Here is a 10,091-nt window from a genome sequence, read left to right as displayed (position 1 = left end):
AGGAGAAGACACACTGAACACCCACCACTGACCATCGATGGTGCTGCTGTGGAGCGAGTGAGCAGCACCAAATTCCTGGGGGTGCACATCAGTGAGGACCTCTCCTGGGCCACCAACTCTGCATCACTAGCGAAGAAAGCCCAGCGGCGCCTCTACTTCCTCCGCAAGCTCAAGAAAGCAAAAGCCCCCACTCCCATCCTGAACACATTCTACAGGGGCACCATTGAAAGCATCCTGTCATGCTGCATCACTGTGTGGGGCAGTAGCTGCACTGAATACAGCCGAAAAGCACTGCAACGCGTGGTGAACACAGCTGCTAGGATCATTGGTGCCCCACTCCCCTCCTTGCAAAGCATATACACCACCCGCCTCACCCGGAAAGCCACCTCGATTGCGAGGGACACCAGCCACCCCGCACACAGCCTTTTCAGCCTCCTACCCTCTGGAAGAAGGTATAGGACCCTCCGTTCCCGCACCACCAGACTCAGCAATAGCTTCATCCACCAAGCTGTCAGGAAGCTAAATTCTCTCCACTCACTCCCCCCAGCCATATCCGACCATCTGACAACAGGCTGAAATCCCCCCCCCCTCCAAAAATCACTCAGGACTCTGAAACAAACTGTCTCTGCACTTTATCACTTTATCACTTTTTTTATCACTTATCACTTTTACCTCTTTTAACTTGCACTGCTGTAATGTAATGTTTATCTGTTGTTTATCTGTTGTGCCTGTGCACTTTATATGTTTCACTGTGGGGAGAGTGGGAAACGTTCTTTCGACTGCTTTGTATGTTTACATGTGAAATAGTTGACAATAAAGCTACTTTGACTTTGACTTTGACTTTGACTACTGCTCAATTAATTACTATTATTATCCCATCACCTATTCAATTTGTAACCCATGTCAAGATATGATATAAATAAGAATAAATAGTTTAAAGGCTGCATAAATAAGTTTAAAATTAGTGATCCATTTTATGTAAGTCAATTCATCAAAGTTAATTAGAAATGTTCATACAACAATAATTTAATGTCTATTTAAGATTAAAAGTATGCTGACAGAAATTTCATGCCTGCCCCTTTAAGGGACTAGTGACACTCAACGCAGCGCCTGCGTGATGCTGCAGCAGAGACCATAGGGAGAGAGCAGAGGAGAAAACGGAGAAAAACGAGCTGCGATTAATAAGCAGAAAAAGAGTGAAAAAAGTTGATTTAGCAGTTGAAAAATATAACTTACCTGGTCGGGAACTGACGGGGATTTTATGAGAACTAAGTCACACCGGTTTTGGTGAGTTTTGTGTTTATTTTCTTGCAATTTTGCTGCGTTGTACCTTTTTAGCGGAAAGCTAATGCTAAAAACGTAGCTATTCACAAGGAAATGCTCCGTCATAACCTGTTTATCAGTTATTTTTTTGGGTTTATGAAGACTGTAAATGTTACAAAAGTGTGTGTAAGCTGTATAAATGAAAGGTATGCGCTGTAGTTTGTGTGGGAGACGGAGCCGTGAGTTGAAAGAGACCGCTCCGCTGCCATTTTGAGACGAAAAAACACCGCAGCAGTAACGTTACAACTCAGAAACTGTGAAACATTTAATTGTGTGATTTGAGGATTTAAAAAGAGATTATTTGTGTTTATGACATGTTACACAGGTCAGGGTTTTTGCTCGGTTTGAAGCTGGGTCGGAGCAAGGACTGTGCACACACAGACGGGATTCAAGATGGCGAGCCAGACCCAGACCTTCACCTTCAACTCATCTACTCCTTCGCGCCAGTGAGGAAATCTTCGGCGTATGGTGACTCAGTGGTAGGAGTATCAGGAACTAGTTTGAACTGAACTGATTGATTTGTTATTTTTTTCGGACTAAATTGAACTGAGGAGAAAAAAGACTGGTCTAACTTAACTTAGATTAGCTACGAAAGGAAAAAGTGAAATACTCTTTTCAATTATACTTGCCTTAGTATTAGGAACCTGCAGGGTATTTGTTTTGTTTTGTGTACTGTATTTTATATGTGTGTTTTGCATTCAGTAAATTGCCGGCCTTTTGTACTTAGAGCAACGGTCTCTGGTGTGATTAGTCTTGCTTCCCACTCCTTAGAACAGGGGTGGGGAATCTTTTTCACATCAAGGGCCATTTCAATTTTTCCAAAGTCCTCAGAGGGCCATACCATTATGAACACATAACTAAAGATGAAAAAAAAGACAAAAAAAGTCTATAACTGCTGCGTTACTAAGCCTCATGTTTGCTGCATGTCTAGACTCACCTAATGTGATGGCTGGAACTGTTTTTCTCTAGCAAGGCGTCTGATATTAGCTGGCAGTGATGATGATGCTACTCGAAGCTGGTTTTCCAAGTTTGAGTCAGTCAGTCTTGAGCGGAAGCGAGTCTTTGCAAGAGTCAGTTTTGAAAAGAACTGTTCACAGCGATACGTTGTCCCAAACAGAGATGCAAACTTCAGGGCATGTCTCCTCAGGATGGGAAAATCCTCAGCACGAACATACAGTTTGTAAAAGTCCAGCAGAGAAAGGTTGTGGTACTTGGCTTTGAGCTCGTTGTTGTTTTGCAGATCAATTATTTCCATTTGGAGGTTGTCTGGCACATCAGACGGTTGCACATTAAATGGTGTCGCAAACACGTCGAGTTCCTTTTGTATATTTTTCACATCATGAAACCTCTCATCAAGTGCCTGGATGAGTTTTGCACACTCACCAGCATATTCAGTCGTAACATCAGGCTTTTGTTCTTGTAGGGTGGGAAAGTTCACAGTGTTTCCCCTTTCCAGCTGTCCTTGCCACAGCCTTAACTTCACTTCAAATGATTTCACATTTGAAAGCAGAGAGCTGATGAGCTGGTTGGGACCTTGCAGCTTGATTTTTAGCTCTGACAGGTGCTTGCTGATGTCCACCATGAAGGCCAGATCACGGAGGAACTTGCCATCACTGAGCTCCATGACAGGTCCACCCTTCATCTCCATGAAGCGTCTGACTTCTTCCCGCAGTGTATAAAACCGTGCGAGCATATTTGCACGACTCAGCCATCACACTTCACAATGATAAACCAGATCACCATACTCTGACTCAAGCTCGCTGAGTAACTCCTTGAACTGGCGGTTGTTCAGCCCTCTGCTTTTAATGAAGTTTATGGTGGACACAACTGTTGTCATCACATTGTTAAGCTTCAGGGAATGTGCACACAAACTCTCTTGATGTATGATACAGTGGCATACAACTAAATCACTTGGATCCAGACTCAGTCGGCTCATTTCTTTTTTGACTAAAGCAGTCAATCCTTTTTGCGCGCCAACCATTGCGGGAGCTCCGTCAGTGGCGATGCCGCTCAACTTCTCAAATGGCAGTTCAAAATTGTTCATGGCCACAATAACTTGATTGAACAAATCCTCACCTTTAGTAGTGCCATGCATGGCTTGCAAAGACAGCAACTCCTCCTTTGTTTCAAACTCAGACGTAATCCCACGCAGAAAAATTGCAAGCTGCGCTGTGTGTGTGATGTCTGTTGTCTCGTCACAGGCCAGAGAAAAATACTCGAAGTCTCTTGCAGTGTTCTTGAGTGTTTTTTCAATATCTTGCGCCATATCAGTAATCCTTTCTGAAACGGTTCTCCGGGACAAACTGACGCTTTGAAATGATTTCACTTTGTCGGGGGCTAGCAGCTCCGCGGCGGCTACGAGGCACTCCTTCACGAACTCTCCTTCAGCGTGAGGTTTCAGCTTCGTGGCTATCAGTTCACTCACCACAAAACTTGCACGCGTAATATTCTCTCTGTCAGTCTGTGGCCGTGTGATAGCTGCCTGTTGAGCACCCAAACTCCGACGAAGAGCGTTAATTTTATCCAAACGCATTTGTCCTTTCAACTCGTCGAGTTTAGCATGTTTCGAGCTGTAATGGCGCTCGACATTGGCCTTTTTCATCACCGCAAGCGCCTCGCCACAAACTAGGCACACTGGCTTGCCTTTCACTTCAACAAAGAAAAAGTCATTTGTCCATTTTTCCTGAAATACGCGGCATTCTCCGTCCACCTTCCTTTTCTTGACAGTCGCCATGATGCATCACTTGTTTGTGTCGGTACTTGTCATGTGTCAGTCACTCCGACCCAATGCAGTGGTACGTACATCACATGCTGTGTTCACTGACCCTGACGTTGACTCGGACATAGGACTCTCTCTCGGAAAACTAATGACGGGCGATATATTTTTTTTCCTGATTTTTTTTTTTATTCATGTATGCATATATGAAGATATAAAATATAAAAATTGTATTGCATTGCGGGCCAGTTGAAATTGGACGTTCCCCACCCCTGCCTTAGAACCTAGAACTGGTCCAGTGGCGCAGTAAGTGGTGTGATACCGGTGCTACAAATTCAATTAAATTTTATTTGTATAGCACCAAATGATAATATACATTATCTCAAGGAGCTTTACATAGAAGGTCAAGACATTAAAATATTGTTTAATATAGAGAAACCTAACAGTTCCCACAATGAGCAAGCACTTTGGTGACTGTGAAGAGTAAAAACTCCCTCATATACAGGGAGAAACCTCTAGCAGAACCAGGTTCAATGTGGACGGTCATCTGCCTCTACTGGTTGGGGTGAGCAGAGAAAAATGGGGAGAGAAGAGAAACAGTGGGGAGGGGGAGGCGAAAGACCAGAACACTTGAGCAACATCAGGTAGCAGCTCTGACTAGTTAAAATGTAAACGATAACAGTGTAAAGAAGTTATTGATTATTAATGATAGCAGCAACAATTAATATAATAATTAATTAAGTATTGTTGTTAATAATAATAATGATAATAATAATAATAATAGTTGTTCTCCTTCAGTTCTGGAGTCAGAGATACCTGCAATGAGAGAGAAACAGAGAGAGGGACATGGGAGAAAAAAGACACGTCAATAACATAGTTATTGACATTTATTAAAATAAATAAATGAGTGTGTGTGGGGGTTCAGGACTCACCTGATCCAGCCAGGCTTTATCAAAAAGGAATGTTTTAAGTTTAACCTTAAATGCACAGAAGGTGTCTGCCTGGTAGCTGAATGCTCTACCTCATGTTCTACTCTTACAGACTCTTGAAACCACAAGAGAGACTGTGTTTTGGGAACGAAAACACCTACTGTAGATGCTTGAGAGAGAGTCTGAGCCAGGGACAGTAAATATGGTTGAGGTTCCATCAATAAGGTGAGTAATAAAAAATGTGATACCTTACTCTGATGTAAACTGTGTTCTGAGAATGTTTTGTAAATCTGTGGGGATTTATGTAGGTAACATTAATTTGACAACTTGTACCATTTCTATTGGGGAGCCAATTTCACGGCTATGCTCAGTATCAAATTCTAAATCCACATTAAAAAATTGGGGAGTAAAAACATATGAAAAGATGAGGAGGGCAGTTGATTTTCATGTGATTTTTTACTATGTTGTAGACTGGTTTGTTTTAAATGTCCCCATGCAAAATGGAACGTGCATAACTTGTAGGTACTACAGTACCAGTATAGTGCCTGGAAAAGATAATATTGGATACATGCATGATGCCTCGAGCTGCAACTGACAAGTAACACAGAAAGTGAGGGTAAACAAATGCACGTAAGAGGCATTGTCATCATCCACAGGGTCTTCTCCTGTGTCTTTTCACTCTGTAATGTGTATACTGATGACTGCCGCAGCTGGCATGACAACAGATTACTTTTCAAACTTGCTGATGACTCTGTGACAGTCAGTCTCCTCCATGCGGATGAGAACAGCCATGGTCCCATTGTGGATTGTGAATCTGTATTGCTGTGACTGCATTTTTACTACTAAATGTGACAAAAACCAAGGACATGAGTTTTAGGCATCAGCCCTCAAACTCTGAGTACTATCATCAAGGGGCAGGTGATAGACTTTGTAAAGAACTACAAGTACCTTGGGATGAACATTAACTATGATCTCTCTGATGACTATGTCCCTGATGATGGCTGTTTGTATTACGGATAGCATGTGGCTGATCCCTTATTCAGTAGAACATGTAGTAACATGTCCATGTTCCATGCTGTTTATTTAAAAATAATTTACTTGTCTTCTTGTACAATGCTCAATGATATAGATATCCATTCCAGATTTCTGCAACATACCTTGGAATTGTATCCATAATTAATTATGAAAATAAATCCAGTTTATGATTTGTGATATATGACAATTTGATTCTGACTGATCATAATTCAAGGTCAGCTTTAATTTGCCTCAATTCAAGATACCTTAAATGAAGTTTAAAGTTAGAATGTCATTGTGGAAATCCTAAACTAGAATTGTGATTAATGAAGCATTGTGTTAGTTCATGCAGGACACGGAGTCATGTGCTCAGCTATACCGATAGGTTTATGGGTGCTCGTCAGTCACCCACCAATCACAGCCCATTCTCTCACCAAAGCGGTCCCTTTAAATACAACCTCATCCTCACTGATCCCTGCTAAGCTATAACACTTTTAGCACTGTAATGGAAATTTTACATTTGTGTGTGTATAAATGCATAAACAGACATGTATGTGGAGGACTGACCAAATGGTTGACCAAATTGTTCATCTAAAAGGGCAACTTTAAGGTTTACGGTGATGGCTTAAGAAACTTGAGTTTTATGGCCTTGAGAAACCACAACTTTATGGTATCTCGTATCTCTGATTGGGATCAAACAACTGGGATCTCACAGGGGGGGGGGAGTCATCCACAGAACATGTAAACAAAAGGACAGGATGTCTCCTCCACTGAGTGAAAATACAGAAGGGTAATATATACCTTTGCATGCTTAGTGGGAGGGGGCGGTGATTTATAAGAACACAGATTCTCCTATGTTCTTTGCTTATTTGTGCATGTCATTAAGGTGATGTGTACCAATGAGTCCATCTGCAGATGCTGAATTAAACTTAAAGAAAGAAGTGTTTGACTTTGTGCTTGTTTCACAGAAACTGCCACCACAGCACCGAGTCCAAACACGGTTGTGGTAAATCATCTTAAACAAAGGTACCTTGCCTGCTACGCCCACTGGGGGCTCTGCATATGTTCCCTGTTTTATCTCAGCACGCTGCTCGGCTAACCAGGGAACATCCATAGAATGGAGCCTTCAGCGCCAATCATAACTGTGTCCCCATTTGCAACAAATGGGTAAATCATGACAAAGAGTTCCTGACTGAACTCGGAATAAAATGAATTTCTGAAACTATAATAGTTCAAATGAATTGTAGATATCTAATGTTATTTTAATTCTACCATTACCTGTCTTGACATGTACTGTAGATGCTTGAGAGAGTGTCTGAGCCAGGGACAGTAGACATCACTGAGGTTCCATCAATAATGTGAGTATTGAAACGCATGATATTTTACAATATACTGTGAAGTAGATTCTCAGAAAGTTACAGAAATTTGTGGGGGAAAATTGTTTGCAGATGCTATGAATGTCGTGTTAATTTCTGACACTCAGTTCACATTTATAGAGTTGGCTTGTTTTGTCAAGAAATCATCCATGTAAATTAAAAGAACAGGGAACAAATTATTCATCATGTATTGCTATATTTATTTCTTTACCATTTTCACTTTCAGTGTGGCCAGAGGCATTATGTTTTCAGCTTGTCCATCCATCTGTCTGTCCCATTCATGTGAAAGCGATATCTCATGAACAACTACATTATGTAAGTCAAAGGTCGAAAGGTCAAGCTCACTTGACTTTGCATTGTTTTGAATACAAAGGAAATATCATTACATGTGGCACAAACATTCACTTGGACTCAATGATAACTTGAATAGAATTCAGTTGTCAAAGATCAAATGGCAAGGTCACTAGGACCTCACAAAACACACTTCTTGCCTTGTAAATGCGATATATCCGAAATGCCTTGAGGGAATTCTTTCACATTTGGCACCAACATTCGCATGACATTGGATTCAATTTTGGTGGCCAAATGTCACAGTGTTCTCACAAAGTATGTTAATATTTTTCCTGAAAATGACATCTAAAGATCAGCTCATGGGAATCTCGTCAAACTTGGTAAAAACAGTAACTTCAACTCAAAGATGAACGATTTTATTCCCTTCGAAGTTAAAGGTCAGAGTTACCTCATGTCACTGTGAATGTGATATGTTAGGACTGTCAGTAGGGAATTTCATTATATCTGGTAACTTGGAGTCACTGCTTGAGTGAATTTCTTATCAATGTTACATGAGTTGTCTCTTGGATTTTAGCCCTCTACCTGGTCAGGGGCCTAAACAGGGGCCAAAAAGACACGACTCAGAAACTTGTAGGCATTTTACATCTAGGAAAAGTGCCACCAATTGTCCAGCAGGCATGCCTCACAAGGTGCTTCCAACTTGGGTAGTGTGACTGGGTTGGCAGCCTCTTGGTTCTGGAGCTTTTGGGAAAATTAGGATCCCTTTCGGGGCCTTCCCAAGGGCCTAGGAGCCCCATATTTGACCCACTGGTCACGAGAGGCTCTTTGAGCCTGCATTACCCATTTTCACCAAAACCGCAGAGGGGCCCAGGTGACCTTTGTGACCTTTGGTATCAATTAAGCCAATTTTTGAAGTTCCATTTTGACAGCAGTACCTCAAAGTAATGGTTAATATTTACCAGTGTGTTAGGTGAATGTGTATATGTGCTCAGGAAACTATTTGTAATACGGTCTGTTCGTGTAGCGTGAAGTAATATTGATAATTACATGACGACGATTAAGTCAACATAAGGCACATTAATCTCCTGCAATGCTAACTGTGCGCCGTCTGTGGAATAGTAGTACACCGTGGCTGTGGAAAAACTATATGACTAGTGTTGTTGCAAGCAGGGTATTTTAAATTTATTTTTTCAGAAATATTTGCGTTACTGAGTGAGTGTACTGTTCTAAATTGTGAGTTGCAATATATTATCAGTATATTAGAAGTAAGCCGAGTTAAAGAATATTTTGTGAAATGCTGTATTTGTTTATCTTACATGCTTATGTTTACGTTATTACTGGTATCCAAAGTTGTTTGATGAATGCAAGTGCTAGGTGACAGATAAGACATGTTAAATGTCTGTCTGGATGTACATTGTCTATAGTAATATTTCAGTATAGTCTATTGACGTATGTAATATTTCAGTTCGGTAGATATTCAGCAGTAATTGTACACATTGTGGCATTTGTATTTACGGTAGGTGGTTACCCTGATAATGAGTCATAATACACATGATCTGAGAAAGGTATGTGTCCATTTATCGTTCACTCAAATACTCCCTTTTTCAGGTATTTTACACTATAAAAACAACTTCCGGCTACGGCGACCCGAATGTAGTTGTGCTTCCTGGGTCCCTGGGGGAACCTCTACTGAAAACTTGGGGCCCCTGGGTGGTTTTGGGCTCGAACTGAGGTAGGAGGTAGGTGGAAAAAATTAGATCTCTTGACCTGCAACACCCAGAGCTTTAATAACACATATGGAGCCTTCTGGGGTGAGAGGAGATCCAGTGTGCAAAATGTCAGAGCTCTAGCTGGTCAGGGGTCCAAACTGCGAATCTTTGATATCATCTAGATTTGCCACTGCCTGTTTATATCTTTGAATGACTTCTATTTTTGATATTTTATATTTCAAGTTGAATGCTGTTTGCACCGGGGATAAGAGGGAAACACTATTTCAATTCTCTATATGTCCTGCACATATGTAATTATTGATCATAAAGTTGACTTGACTTGAACACTGATAAAGTTGATTCAAGATGTTGAATCTTGGAAGAACTGTTGTGATCCGTGTTCAATGACCTCCATCTAGTGGACGGAAAAAACCATTGCACCCACCTAATCAAGTCACAATCCCCATTATTCCTACACTCACAAACCATTAAAAATCAATGATTTTGAGTGCAAATCCAATGGAAATGCAGTCAGTGAAAACCAAAGACTATTGTTAGCAGAAGTCAAGTGTTTTAGTGTTTCATCTTGGACACTGCCTTTGTTATTTGTCTGTAGCCATGTCCAAACTATTCCATAAAGGGCCGAGTGGCTGAATGTTTTCTTGCCAATTCAAGATGCAACAATTTTTACTGTCAAATACACAGCAGAACACACGTTCCCCTGTGAATTGAA

The 10,091-nt window shown here is 41.1% G+C and overlaps 1 long non-coding RNA gene across 1 annotated transcript; it reads left to right on the top strand.

The window, feature by feature from the left end:
* Nucleotides 1-1,135: 1,135 nt before the first annotated feature.
* On the top strand, nt 1,136-9,397 carry LOC138413682 (uncharacterized). The gene is made up of 7 exons (XR_011246108.1): nt 1,136-1,287; nt 1,649-1,802; nt 5,081-5,193; nt 6,951-7,008; nt 7,282-7,340; nt 7,585-7,673; nt 9,258-9,397. It is a non-coding gene; the product is annotated as an uncharacterized lncRNA (long non-coding RNA).
* The last annotated feature ends 694 nt before the right edge of the window (nt 9,398-10,091 follow it).

Source organism: Paralichthys olivaceus, chromosome 14 (genome assembly GCF_024713975.1).
Source record: "Paralichthys olivaceus isolate ysfri-2021 chromosome 14, ASM2471397v2, whole genome shotgun sequence".
Taxonomy (NCBI): Eukaryota; Metazoa; Chordata; class Actinopteri; order Pleuronectiformes; family Paralichthyidae; genus Paralichthys; species Paralichthys olivaceus.
Note: the sequence above shows the minus strand (reverse complement) of the source record. Positions and strands in the feature narration are given on the sequence as shown.